The sequence below is a fragment of the Camellia sinensis genome, chromosome 14 (genome assembly GCF_055761805.1).
Source record: "Camellia sinensis isolate YWXY chromosome 14, ASM5576180v1, whole genome shotgun sequence".
Lineage (NCBI taxonomy): Eukaryota > Viridiplantae > Streptophyta > Magnoliopsida > Ericales > Theaceae > Camellia > Camellia sinensis.
This window is the reverse complement of record NC_138974.1, coordinates 59,153,350-59,167,657: the sequence shown is the minus strand read 5'-3', so window position 1 is coordinate 59,167,657 and position 14,308 is coordinate 59,153,350. Positions and strand designations below refer to the sequence as shown.

General features: G+C 36.8%; 1 pseudogene across 1 annotated transcript; it reads left to right on the top strand.

Annotated features, from left to right (window-relative positions):
* Positions 1-11,215: 11,215 nt before the first annotated feature.
* On the top strand, positions 11,216-13,608 carry LOC145807444 (peroxidase P7-like; annotated as a pseudogene). The gene is made up of 4 exons (XR_014350547.1): positions 11,216-11,510; positions 12,300-12,491; positions 12,616-12,784; positions 12,990-13,608. The product of XR_014350547.1 is annotated as a peroxidase P7-like (transcript).
* Positions 13,609-14,308: the final 700 nt, after the last annotated feature.

The following is a 14,308-nucleotide window of genomic DNA, read 5'->3' as shown; positions in this document are numbered from 1 at the left end:
CATGGAATGAGTGTGAGAAGAGGGTACTAAAGGAAGATCAAAATAGAGAGAGGAAATAGGCACCTGAGAAGAAGAAGAAAGCACCTGAGAGGGAGCATATATGAGAGGTTGAGCTGCTACAGATATAGGAGGGGAGTGAGAAATAGAAATAACTGAGTGAGAGGAAACTGGAGAAGAAAAAGAGATAGGAGCATAAGGACAATGTAGGAAATGAGAAACGGGAGAAACATGTGTTGTAGGAGCAATCTGGGAAGAAGAAGAAGGAGATGATGAAGATTGAAGAAAAAAAGATAAGAAAAAATTAACTAGAGTGGGAAAATCAGGTGAAGAAGAGGAGCTAGATGATGCTATTTCGAAAGCAAAATAGACTCATCAAACGTAACATGTCTAGACACATAGACTTTATGAGTGATAGGGTCAAGACACCCATAGCCCTTAGTAAAGGGTTGATAGCCTGTAAACACACAGGGTATAGATCTAGGTTGAAGCCTATGTGAAGTATAGGGCTTGTGCCAAGGGTAACACCAAAGACTCTTAAAAACTAATAATCTGGTTTTTGGTGCATAAGACTTCAAATGGAGTGTGATTTTCAGTTTAATAGTAGGTAATCTATTGATCAAGAAGACTGCAGTAGCAAGGGCATCAAACCAGTAAATCAAGGGCATGGAAGAGTGATGCATGAAAGTGATGATGGTTTCAAGTAAATGTCTATGTTTTCTTTCTGCTACACCATTTTGAGCAGGTGTATGAGGACAAGTTAACTGGTGAGCAATGCCTTTTTGTTTGAGAAAATTTTGAAATGGAAGACTGAGATATTCACCCCCATTGTCACTCTTCAAAATCTGAAGTTTAGTAGTAAATTGTGTTTCAACAAAGGCTTTAAATTCCAGAAATTTGGAAAAAACCTCACTCTTATAATGAAGGGGAAAAATCCAAGTGAACTTACTAAAATCATTAATGAATAGAACATAGTATTTATAACCTGAACAAGAAGAAGAAAAGGAACCCTAAACATCAGTGTTAGTCAATAGAAGAATTAGATAAGCAAAAAGTAATCTGTGACTTTTGGACACATAACAATGTTCACACAGACTAGAGCTATTATTACTATGTATAGAAGTTTGAGTCATTAATTGATCATGAGCCATAATATGATGAAACTTCTTAGAAGAAGGATGGCCTAGTCGAAAATGCCAGTTTGAAGTAGACTTCCTTATATAGGAGAGGCAAGCAGGTGCAGAAGAAGGTGCAGAAGAAGATGATGAAGAAAGAGGATAGAGACCATGAGCATAAGGACCTCTATACTGCACCCTCTGAGTAGTCTTATCCTGGATCAGAAAAGAATTGGCATCAAACGTAACAGAATAGTCATTGTCCTTTAGCTAATTGATGGACTGAAACCAAATTGGATGAAATAGAAAGAACATAAAGTATGCTGTTAAGATAAAAAGGAAATGTAGGTGTTGGAAGGAAACCATTACCAGTGCGAGTGATAGGTAGGGGTGGTGCCATCACCAATAGCAACTTGATCTTGGCCTGGATAAGGTTGATAATAGGGGAGATTAGTGAGACGATTAGTCATATGACTAGTTGCAGTAAAGTCAAGAAACCAGTTAGAAGAAAATGAAGGTGCTGAGGCTACAGATGAGGCTGGGGCTGAAGCAACATAAGCCTTAGGAGTGAGTTGATGTGTAGAAGAAGATGTATAGGTAGAAGATGAAGGATGTTGATTATTCTGAAAAGATGAGTCCATCTGTACCAGCAATCTAGGGTAGTTTGGTTTAGTTTTCCACAAATCTGACAGACCATAGCATTAGTGTTTGACCTACCTCTTTGATATTGACTTCCTCCTCTGAAAGAATGAGCACTCTGTGAACTTTCTTGAAATCTACCACTTTCTCGACCTCTAAAAAAATTGGAGGAACCTGTGCCTCAAAAAGAACCTCTATGACTCCTCTATAGTTGCCTCTGGTTGTAAAATAAACAAATGGAATTCTTTAAGAGGATAATAGATGAGGGACATACCTCTATATACCATTAACAAATCCAAGAAGCTTCGTAGCTTTCAAGATGTTGTGTAGTTGACTCTTCCAAACAATGTCATTAGTTGATCCAAGCTTTATAGGCACAGAGGCATTCAGATTTGAAATCAACAGTGTAAGATTTGTAGGTGATGCAGAAGAATGCGAAGAACTTGAAGTGTTTGAGGTATAAACATGGAGGTTGGTGGAGGTATAGGGTTTGAAGTAGCCATAGAACAATCTCCAAGGATCTCTGCTCGTAGGAGCCTATAGCTTTGATACCATAAAGAAATTGTGATATACTTTATTCAACAACACATTACAAAGATCTTCCATCATATATATACATGTGATACAATCTCTTAACCATAACTACTAACTAACCTAACCATAACCACTATCTAACTCTAGTTCTAATAGACTAACAAACTTCAAGCTTCGGCTAACTGAGCTGCAGTAGACTACAAGACTGTAACTGAAGCTGCAGCTCATTCGGCTGTTGTCTGTCTTGTATCTAGCTTTGGCATGTGTGACTTGAGCTGCAGCTGATGTGTCTGGAGCTATAACTGATGTGTCTGTCCATCGTGATCATTAAGTCCAGCTTGATCAATGGGTAGCTTAAGTAGCTTATCAGTGACGACACTATTATTAACATTATTATTACTATTATTTTTTTTAAACAAAAAATTATTTTAGCTAACGTTCAGTTATTCTAATCAATCTTATGAATTTTCTAATACACTGATAGGTCTTGTTTGTTATGAAAATTTTACCGTGAGATCTTATTTTAATTTTTGGTATGATTTGGTGGACATTTTTACCCTTCTTTATTGGGGGAAGCCATCTTAGGGAAGTTAGATTCAATTTTTAGATTACGTTTTTGTCACTCCAAAAAATTCTTGGTAAGCATACAAGTTGTAACACCCTGATATTTAACCTTTTCTGGCCGGTACCACCTTTTTGCCTTTTTCAAGCATTATGCATGCCAGCTGTGCCACCTGGAGTGCACGGACCTGTCCTCCATACATGTATATGGAGGAATTTGCACCCTTTGGACCCTTTTGGTCTAGCTTCTTGAGGAAGCTTGGACCTTTGTCTTAGCTTCCTCAAGAAGCTTGGACCCCTATCTCAGCTTTCTCAGGAAGCCTTGCCCCCTTTGCCTTAGCTTCTTTAAGAAGCCTTGACCCTTTTTGTTTTGCTTCTCTTGGAAGTTTAGGCCTTTGCCGTTTCTATATATGGAGGCCGCCCTCCTCCTTTGAGGAGGTTTAGCAAAATCAGAGTTATATAGCATATATACATTACTCTCTCTCTATATCTCCCTCTCTCTCTTCATTTGTGTGTGTTAGAGGGCTTAAAAGGGTGTTTTGTTCTTAGTTTTGCACTAAGGCACCTAGTATTACACCATACTTGGGTTATTGAGGTCTTGAGAGTTTGTTCTTGGAGTTTTGAGCTGGTTTGGATCAGAAGAAGGGGGCTGAACTTGCTGTTCTTGAAGTGCTCTCCAAGAGTAACACTATTGCTTTATATTCCCCATTCTTGCACTAGATTTTAACCCCCTTTGCATGCTGTTTTGAGCTTTGTGTATAACATATAAAAATTCTATTTTTTTATGTTTAAGATGCTTCATTAAGGTTATTTTGGTGTTGGGGGTCGACCTCCCCCTCTTAGGCCTTGTTTGGCCCTTTTTGTGCTTTCTTTGTTGAGCTTTGGGAACCTTTGTGCATTGGCCTTCTCACCACTGAAATCCAGAAGATTTTCAGTGGTAAAGAAGAGATTTTGAGGTCTTGCATAGGGGAGGGACACCCCTCTCCCTTTGTGTCTCATTTGTTTATGTTTTTGGCTCATAAGGGTAGCATGCATGCTTAGTTGTTTTTGGCTCCATTTCAGAGGTTTTTGGGTGATATTTGGTCATAATATACCTCTGTTTTTGGTCGGATTAATGCCCCCTTGCATGCATAATATACTTGCCTTGTATTCCTCTATTTTGCCTAGAAATGCATCTTGCCATTAGACCATCATGCTTGCATATTTTTGCCTAGCTTTGTGAAGCTTTTGGTTATATTTCATCGTGCTTGAGGTTTGTTGAGTATTGATTTGATCATGTTTGGTATAGCCCCTTTGTATTTTGATTTGTGAGCCTTGAGTGTGTGGGTCATTAGCATGCTTTACTTAGTTTATTCTCATGATTTGGCATCATTGGAGACCATATTTCAGTCCATAATCCATGCTTGTGCACTTGCATTTGGCTCTCTTTCAATGCTTGAAAGTGTTGTAGTTTTATGCCTCAAGAGTTGGTCATTGTGTATGATACAATGTTTAGTCTTTGGGCTGCCATATCAGTGGGTTTTGGGGGCTTATTTTGCATGTTAAAACTCTGATTTTGCATTGGTTAGTCCATGCCACGTGTGGTTGGGGTGGTTGTAACAGAGTGCCCTCTTTGTGGCCCTAAATCCCCCTTTGTTTTGCATCCATTTCTTAGCATGTCTTGACCATGATCTATGCATGCTTTAGTCTTGTTTTGGAGTGCCTTAGGACTGCTTTAAGTCATTTTGGTCCTTTGGGATTTGGTTGACATAGCTATGGTTTGGACCCCTTTGTTGGCTTCAAGTTTTGGTCATGGTTGCATGCCTTACTTGCATGACATGGTTGATTTGGCATCATCCTCTATACATTTTCAGAGCTTAATATGTTAGTCAAGCATCCATGTTTGTCATCATGTGAGTGCTCTTGAAACTTGCCTTTCATACCTTAGCCTTAGGCTCATTGGTTTGCATGTTTATTTTGCATGATTGACATCATCATTTTAGTACTTTTGGCCACTATTTTAGGGTGTGGCTGAGGTTCCTCCATCTTAGTGTAGATCCATGGATCATGCATTTGCATCTTGTAGCATGCTCATTACATTGTATGATTGTTGCATCCTTGTAGTTAGTACATTGTTACATGCTTATCACTTTGCCTAGTTGCCTATCTAGGTTGCATTGTAGCATTGTATGCTTGGCACATTGCACACTTGCATGATAGGTTACATTGCATTTGGCATGTTTTGTACCTTAGCATCATGTACATACTTGAGCCACGTTGCATACATGCATTACATTTTGCTTGGTTTGGGGTGTCAAACCAAGCATGAGGAATTAAATGTGTTCGTACTCAAAGTAACGAAACATGTCTCAATCCTCGGTCGCAGATGCCTTTGATCTCAACATGATAGGGCATGTAGCACTTATGTGTTTTTGTTGCATTCATTACATTGACTTGCAAGCTTGGTACTTTTGGCCATCATGCATCAAAATGCGTGATTAGTGGCCCGAGTACCGAGGTCCACACCCCTTTGAGTCCATAACATGATAGGGAGAGTGGACACGCACATATTTGCTTGAAAATTCCATTCCATGCCTTGTCTGCCCTCTGCTACAGTCAAAACGGGATTCTGCAAGAAGATTTGGCCGACCGGCTACCTACAGTGCCGACCGACCAAAAATAATTAGCCGATGGCTCAACAATTGGTCGATGACCATTTATCAATGGCCGGTGATCTTATGCCTTGGTCGGTGGCATCTCACAATGCTCAAGGAGCAATTCAGAGGCATCTCCAGGGTTTTCACAGTCCTCAGAGGTATAGGACAGTGCAAACAGAGGCAACAATGGCATGGCAGCGGGCTTCCGGGCAAGGCAAATCGAGCATGCATCATCCACGCATTCTGAGGCAGAGCTGCGGCGGTTTGTATTATTCTTTCGGACCCTCCAAGCGAGGGCAATTGTGTAATAAGTGTGTGTGAGTGTGTGTATGTCTTCCAACCCCCACTTCTCTCTTCCTTTTACTTAACTACTTTCAATGGTTAGTATTAGGGCATATTTAACTTAGCATACCTTATGTTATGCATACGTGCATTCATTCATCAGTATTGCATGCACCGGGCTCGGCGCATCATACTAACTGCATTGTATTTCAATTCTAAGTTGAATACGTGTTAGTTGTAGCATCATCATATGCCATCTTAGAATAGTCGAGCCTATTGTAGTTGCATCTTGCATGTGTTGCATTAGCCATCTTAACATGAACTAGGATCATGCATATGATTATTAACTAGTTTCTGTTTTGGCTTGGAGTACTCGGTAAGCATTTATGTTTTAGCATTCTTGCATGAGTGTAAGTGTTAACATGACAGCATGCTTACCACGTGGCTATATGCTTATGTGATATATCAACCTGAATGCCTGTGGGTGAAGGTTGGATTGTTTGAGTTGGAACAACTCATCGAAATTCATGTTTTAGCCTACTTGCGAGTAGCAAATTTCAAACCAATTTCCAAACAAACGAATATGCGATGCTTTGTTCCAAATTAGGCGATCTAGTCTATACTTTTGTGTTGTGCGCATCACATAGTAAGATTAGCTAATTAATCGGAATAAAAACGCATAATGTTTTCAAAACTAGATATCATGGTTAGTAGAGGCCGATCTTTGATCGGGCGAGAGGGGGTGCTCATAGCTGACCTTCCTCAATCGTACCCAAGTTCCCGAGTCGAGGCAACTTTGGCGATGACGGACACGTGGCCTTAGGCAAACGAGTCAGGGTTTCCTAAATTTCCCCAATAAAATATTTAGGTGGCGACTCTATATCTGGAAAAGCAGTCCATGTTTGGCGCTTCTTTACAAAAAATCTGTTTTCAAAAACGATTTGCCGGATTTGGACTCTTTGGTTCAAATTTAGAACCATGACAAATTTGGGTCCTGAACTGTAGTGAGCCCAAATGAACAGAACGGGATTCCCTCCCGGGGCGTTCGGGGACGTCTACATTCTTCCAACAGTCCATTACCTCAATGGCAATCAAGACTCCATCAAGTATATTTCTACCACCCAAAAATGCTGACTGTGCTTCACTGATAACTTTAGGTAAGACAGCCTTCGATCTACTAGTAAGTACCTTAGCTAGGATCTTATACAGTGAGCCCACCAGACTTATTGGTCTAAAATCTACTAGTTCCATAGAGTTCTCCTTTTTCGGAATGAATGTTATGAAAGAGCTATTGATGCCTTTTACCAGACTTCCATTTTTATGGAAATCCTTCATAAATTGAACCACATCACCCTTAATAAGCTTCCAAAACATCTGAAAATAAAATAAATTAAAGTCATCTGGTCTTGGAGCTTTGTTGCCATCACACTCTTTGATAGCTGATAGGATTTCAAGTTTTGTAAACTCTGCCTCCAAACTATCGAACATAGGGCTATGGCTGACAAGTTTGAAACCCCCATCAAGTCACTTAAGTCAAGCTGAGTAATAATTATCTGTTCAATTGAGCTTATAAAATTATAAAGTTTTAAAACTTTAAGGTTTGTTTGGAAATTAGTTATTTTAATAAATTATTTATTTATTTTTTATAAAAATACATGTAAAAAAATAGAGACAATGATATTACAATTTATAGTAATTTTTTAACTAAAATCACCTATTGACAAACGAGGCCTATAATCAACCATAAAATGCGTTATTTTTGTTCTAATTTTAAGTATTATTTATTTTGAAATGGCCAAAGAAATCTTTATTGATACTAATCAAGCAATACACTTATAATGACCCACGTCAATAAAGATAGAGGTGCAAAAAGTATCAAAAATATAGTAGCCAGTTCTAATTAGGTTGACACCAACTAACAAGTCCAATTTGCTAGTACCACACCGTTGGAGAGAATCCAACCACAATGTTAGGTTTTATTCTTGGCAATCCCATTTGACAAAACTCCTTTTAGTTGTACTTATTTTTGCACATTTTATTTCAGTGAGGCTATGAGTATTTAGATGCGAATCCAACCCGAATTGTGCCTTGCAGAGAAGTTTGTGATGTTAATGCTTTCAAGATTGCCACTTCGCTGATTATGACGGGGATCGAGCTGCTCGGTCAGCTCGCAGGGGTCCCGGGGGTAGCGCCCCTTAGCGGGTTCGGGGCAGCGCCCAGGCGGGGTCGAGGGGCAGTGCCCCCAAAGCAAAATGAAAAATTGCATTCGAAGTTGCATGCCCGCCCTTGCTCGCTCGAGCGAAGGAGTTCTTGCTCGAGCGAAGGTTGCGTCTAGCAAAAAACCTGAAAATGATGATTTTACGCTCGAGCGCAGGTTGTTTGGCTCGAGCGAAGCCACTTATGGAAAACACGCGTTTTTGGTTCCTCGCTCGAGCAAGAGAGTCTTCGCTCGAGCGAGCATCGCAATTCAGATTTCTATAAGTATGTGTTTCTGTCAAATTTTAGGATTACTGCTCCAGATTTACTTTTTGGATATTAAGGTTTATATCTAGGGGTATTTTGCTAGTTTTCTTTAATGTTTAATTGAGTATTCAACTCATGGGTTAAGAAGAATACATCAAAGGTTTGCCTGTTCATTCTATACAAAAGAGAGAATTGTTCTTCGGTGGATTCTGAAGAATTTGAGCCTGAAGCTTTGGTGGATTCTGGAGTGGCTCATCGTCAAGACAATTCCGACATGAAGACGGGGTTGGAAGAGACACATAGAGGCTGGTTCAATTCGGGCGTGGATTCGCTAGGTAATTGAGAGTATACCTCTGTAATTCCTTTATATCTTCTTAGTTGATTGTTTTGTGGCTGTTGCCCGTGATTTTTTTATCACAATTGGAGTTGTCCAATTGTGGTTTTTTCACGTAAAATCGTTGTGTCGATTTGTCTTGATTGTTTGATTGGGATTGTTATTTACTGCTTAAAATTGATACATAATCACAAATCAATATTTAGGAGATTTCTAGATTTTTCACACAATAACAACAACCAAAACAAAGAACAGAAACACAAAAGAAAGAGCTGCACTACAATCTCTTTGCAGCTAGTCACAGTACGAATCTTAGTAGCTTAGTCGATTTTAAGTAATGTTAATTGAGCTGATTTTAAGGATTCCAATTAAAAAGAGCCAAAATTGTTTACAATCTTTAATAGTAATCTTAAATGTTTGCAATATTTTTTTTAATGAGCATTGTTTGTTTGTAAAAGAAATGGAGCCTATGAGGTAGAAATATGTGCCCATCGTTTCATTTACTATGTAATTTATTTGCACTGTTGACTTGATCAATTCATTTTTAATTTAATATTTTTTTTAGAAGCCTTTGATGTAGAAATATGTGGCCATCGTTTCGTTATGTGAATTTATTTGCACTATTGACTTGATGAATTCGTTTTTAACTTATTATTATTTTTAGATCAAATGACACATAAATTTATTATGTTTGTTTGTTTTTTCAAATTTTATTTCAATTAGTTCGATGAAAATAAATATCAAAAAATTATTTCTAAAATTTTAAAATTAATTGCTCAAATTGTTATAATTATATCGATTTCACTTTTAGTAAAATTAAAATACCTAAAACTATTACAGATGATGTGTATATGAATAAATATGATAAAATATATTAATATAAAAGAATGGCAATCACCATTTAATGAATGAAAAATAAAATAAATATTGTGTGAATTAAAATCTTATAGAAATTCAATATAATTATATCAAATTTATAGTACTTCAATGAATTTCTTTCACATTTTAACATAAGTTAATGTGATTCACTTTGTTTTAAAAATTTCTTAGGCAGTATTTGATCCATAAATTTAGAGTGAGATTTGAAAATAAAATGAAAAATAGTTGGTTAAATATAAATAAAATATAACTATATATATTTGATAATCAGGTATCCAGACCAGTTTTCGCACACTTCAACTATATTTCATCAGGGTTTCACATATTTTTTCTCTTTCCTTTTTCAAATCTTTCTCTAAATCCATGAAACAATATAGCCTTAATAGTCCATCTTTTTGCACATGTATTCTTTGTTGAAAAATAATGGTTTTTCGGGCAACTTTAATTCGAAACTAAAGTGAGACCCAACTATTGGTTGAGGTGAGTCTGAGTGGTTTTGTATTCTTTTAAGTGAGACTATTGTAATACATAAATAATGAGTTGAAATCATTAGGTTGTGAATGAGAATTGTCTCATAAAGTGGGCATTAATAGAAGTTGAGCTTGATCCTTGGTTTGGACTTGAACTTAGTTTTAGTCTTGGCTTGCATTGGCTTAGGCTTGTGTATGTGAATGCTTGGACTTAGCCTAAGGCATGGGTCAGGTTGTGCTATCTTGGGCTGGGCTTATCTTGTGTATATATTTTAGACTGAGTTTGGATCGATTGTGACAAAATACCCGTATCTATTTTGCGACTCGTCTGTTAGAATTATTCAAACATTATTATATACATATTTATTTGTATATTTTAAGTACATGAAAATTTTAAACTTTCGTAACTCTCATCTTTTGTTGATGGAGTTGATAACCATATTAGTGACCATGAGTTTTTAACCTTTGTAACTCTAACTCTAATGGCTAGATTTGATGGCTTTGGCTAATGGCAATTTGATGATCCTATTGATGTTAGATTTCATGGCTAAGGTTCTTCCGTACAAGTATAAATAGAGATTTTCCTTTCTAACTTAGTAGAATAATTTTGGAGAGATCTTTGATGGGAAATGAGATGGTGTTTTGAGATAATAAAAGAAAAAAGATTCGAACCCCCTTTAGGGGTCACGCCCACGACCCCCTTTACTTTTGATTGGTCAATTTTTCCATTTTTTTTTTCTTCTCTCCCAATCCCCAACCCCCACGTGTGTGTGGGGGTGGTGGGGGTGGGAGTTTTGAGGGGGTCTTAATCAGTCCTCATAATAAAATTGGAGATGATTGTTTTCCCTATCTTCTTTGCTAGCCCATTCTTTTGTTCTTGTTAAAGAGAGAATGCTGTCATTATCAAGTTTGCCGAATCTATTCAAAAGGTGATTCTGCATTAGTTGGTTTTGACTGTCGTATTCTGGGAAACAGATGCCGGCGTACCTCCAGCACCCATCAAGAGATAGTGAATCTGTTTTAAGAAAATTGTGGTTACACAGGTTTCGATTTGTGTCTCTTATCTTTTATTCTTCAAACTTTTAGATTTAAACTATTTCTTGTATATTATTTTGTGTATCTATGTGAATCCGTCTTGAAATATGTTCCATGTAGTTTATTCTGTATTTCATTATTTAATTAAAAAAAAAGTTTCTTTTGTCATTATTATTTAATTTAATATATTTTTCTAATATTATTAATAAAAAAAAAATACCAACATTCTTTGGTACCTAACCTTGTAAGTGTATATAATCCTGCAAGTGGCATGTTCTCAACACATTCTCTCTCACTGTACTTAGAAATGGCTTCTTGTGCATCATCATATTTTTCTTCTTCTTCTTCTTCTTCTTCTTCAATGGTGATTAATGTCACATTCATGTTGTTTGTGCTCTTAATGGGTAGTACAACCTCCTCTGCTAAACTCTCAACTAAATTCTACTCTAAGACTTGTCCAAATCTACATAGTATCGTGAAATCAACGGTTAAATGTGCAGTGTCAAAGGAAAAGCGCATGGGTGCTTCTCTCCTTCGCCTCCACTTCCATGATTGCTTTGTCAACGTAAATTCTTCTTCTTCTTCATTGTTGTTTATTCACAGAAATTAGTGATGCCATTTTTTTTTATTACAAGTATATATCTGAATCGAAGTGGTGTATATATATTCTTCTTCATGATTAACACATAGGGTAGAAAATAAGCATGCTTGCTACGTGTAACACAATATTTTTTTCCTTCTTCCAGTAGATATTGTAACTTAGAGAAAGGGGGATTGAAGAACCTTTATCTCTTATCTATTGCAAGTGTTGAATCTCTGACCTCCTAATAAGATGCAAGGGTTAAAATTAACTGAATTAGTCCAATTGTTTACTTATATTCCATGCTAAACTAGTTTTTTCTGTTAGTTAGTATGTATGTGGTACATACAGAAATGATATGTACCTTAAAAAAAATACATTAAGAAATGCATGTGTACTAGATTCATAAAATCTGCTCTACACCACACCTTAATTGAATATACATGATGTACACTATTTTTTAAATGCTTAACTTGGGAACTTTTTTGGGTGCATAATTTTTTTTGATAGGTATAAGGCTTTACATCTCCTTAATGTTTAGATTACTCTGTTTGAAATTGGCAAGACCCTATTGGATGGAAGCTTCTAAACATATTTACCAAATAATGAATGTGATAGGTATAAACATAAATCTAGTGAGCATATTTAGAAGCTCCTCCGTTGAGTATTCGCCCATTGTGTTGAATATGAATATGCATTTTCTTCTTGTTCAAAAAAGTATATTTTAATAGAGGTTTCTTGTACCTTATGGAATTGTCTCATGCTTGATTATAGGGTTGTGATGGGTCAATACTCCTTGACGACACTTCATCTTTCAAAGGAGAGAAAACTGCAGGTCCCAACTATAAATCCGTTAGAGGATATAATGTAATTGATTATATCAAGTCCAAGGTGGAGGCTGCTTGCCCTGGCGTAGTCTCATGTGCTGATATTGCAACTATCGCAGCTCGTGACTCTACTGTCATTGTAAGTATAGATTCCATCCCTACCCATTCATCTGTATCAAGAATCATGTTTACAAGATTATTATGTATAATTTGGTTGTCTTTGGTTATTCCTCTAATTTTTGTTTTTATGTTATTTGTTGCAGCTTGGAGGGCCAACTTGGGATGTCAAACTTGGACGTAGGGATTCTAAAACAGCCAGTTTTTCACTTGCCAATGATAGTGCACTTCCAGCTTTTACTTCTACCCTCAAAGAACTCATCCATACATTCAAACGTGTAGGACTGTCTACCAAGGATATGGTTGCCCTATCCGGTTCTCTCTCTCTCTCTTAAAAGAAGTGTTTGTTGCTTTATACCATTACTCACAATCACACGATTGATCTAAATTTTGTAAATTGAAAATTAACTAAAAATTAGATCATAATCCATGTGAGTGTATAGGACAAAAGAGAGGAGTGTTAGTGTTACAGTATATATGCCAATGTTTCACCATCTAAATAGTTTCATTCTGGAACCAGGATCCCACACAATAGGGCAAGCAAGGTGTGTCGTCTTCCAAGATCGCATCTATCACGATACCAACATTAACAGTTCATTTGCTAAGAGAAGGCAAGAAAACTGTCCAAGTACTGGCTATAGGGGCAACAATTTTGCTCCTCTAGATTATCAAAGTCCCAAAATTTTTGACAACAACTACTACAAGAACCTGATCATTCAAAAGGGACTCCTTCACTCTGATCAAGTGTTGCACGGCGATGGATCAACTGATCCCCTCGTTGAAAAATATAGCAAATCCCTCGTTGAATATATAGCAAAGATCCCGAAGCCTTCTACTCTGATTTTGCTGCAGCAATGATTAAGATGGGTGACATTAAACCCCTCACTGGATCAAAGGGTGAGATAAGAAAGAATTGTAGGAAGGTGAACTATGAAGAAGAGTGCAGCAAAGTGAATGATGATGACGAAACTTGAGTTAAACTCCATAAACGAAAAATTCAGAATTACCCAAAAAGAGAGGAAGCTTCTTTATTGATTTTCTTGTTATGAGTATGCTTTGTATTGAGGGAAGATGAATCAGTTAGATGAAAAGATTATTAGTGGGGTTATATTAAATTAAAGATATGTTTGTTTGTGTACTAGTAAGGTGATATTAATTATTTATGAATAAATTTATAAAATTATCTAAAAACCCCTTTCATATATAATACAATTTTATTGATTTTGTAGAGTGGAGGGCAAAATATTATTTTAGCCAATAATTTGTGTGTGGGGATTAACTATCCCAACTCTCCCATAGAAATTCTAATCCCACTATGGGAGGAAATTTATACTCCCATGAGATTGTTAAACTCATGACATGTTGCATACAAACATAAATTAGTTTGATTCTACAAATTGATAATCCAATCCCTCCACACAAACTCCCAATCAAACTGACCTGAATTGAATTCATATTCGTCTTGAAGATTTTGAAGGTTTCTCGTTCTTTGGCATGTGTGCCTGACAGTTATCAAGTTTTAAAACAATGATAGACCCAACAGATGATTGCAATTGCATTGATGGAGTCCGAAAGATTATAACCCGGTAGCACTTTCTCAATTCATTTATTATAAATTCCCCCAACCTCTCGTTCAACGGCTGAACTAATTGCTATATTTATGGGTGTGGTCGTTTTTAACAGCAATAATTATATAGTGGAAAGATTGGTGTGTTCTTTGTTTTTAAAACAATAATTATATTTATGGGTGTGTTCTTCGTATTCATTTGTATTGTTTTGTTTTGAAATATTTCATAAAATACATAGTATCCTTTATGCATAGTATCGTTTGTCACATGG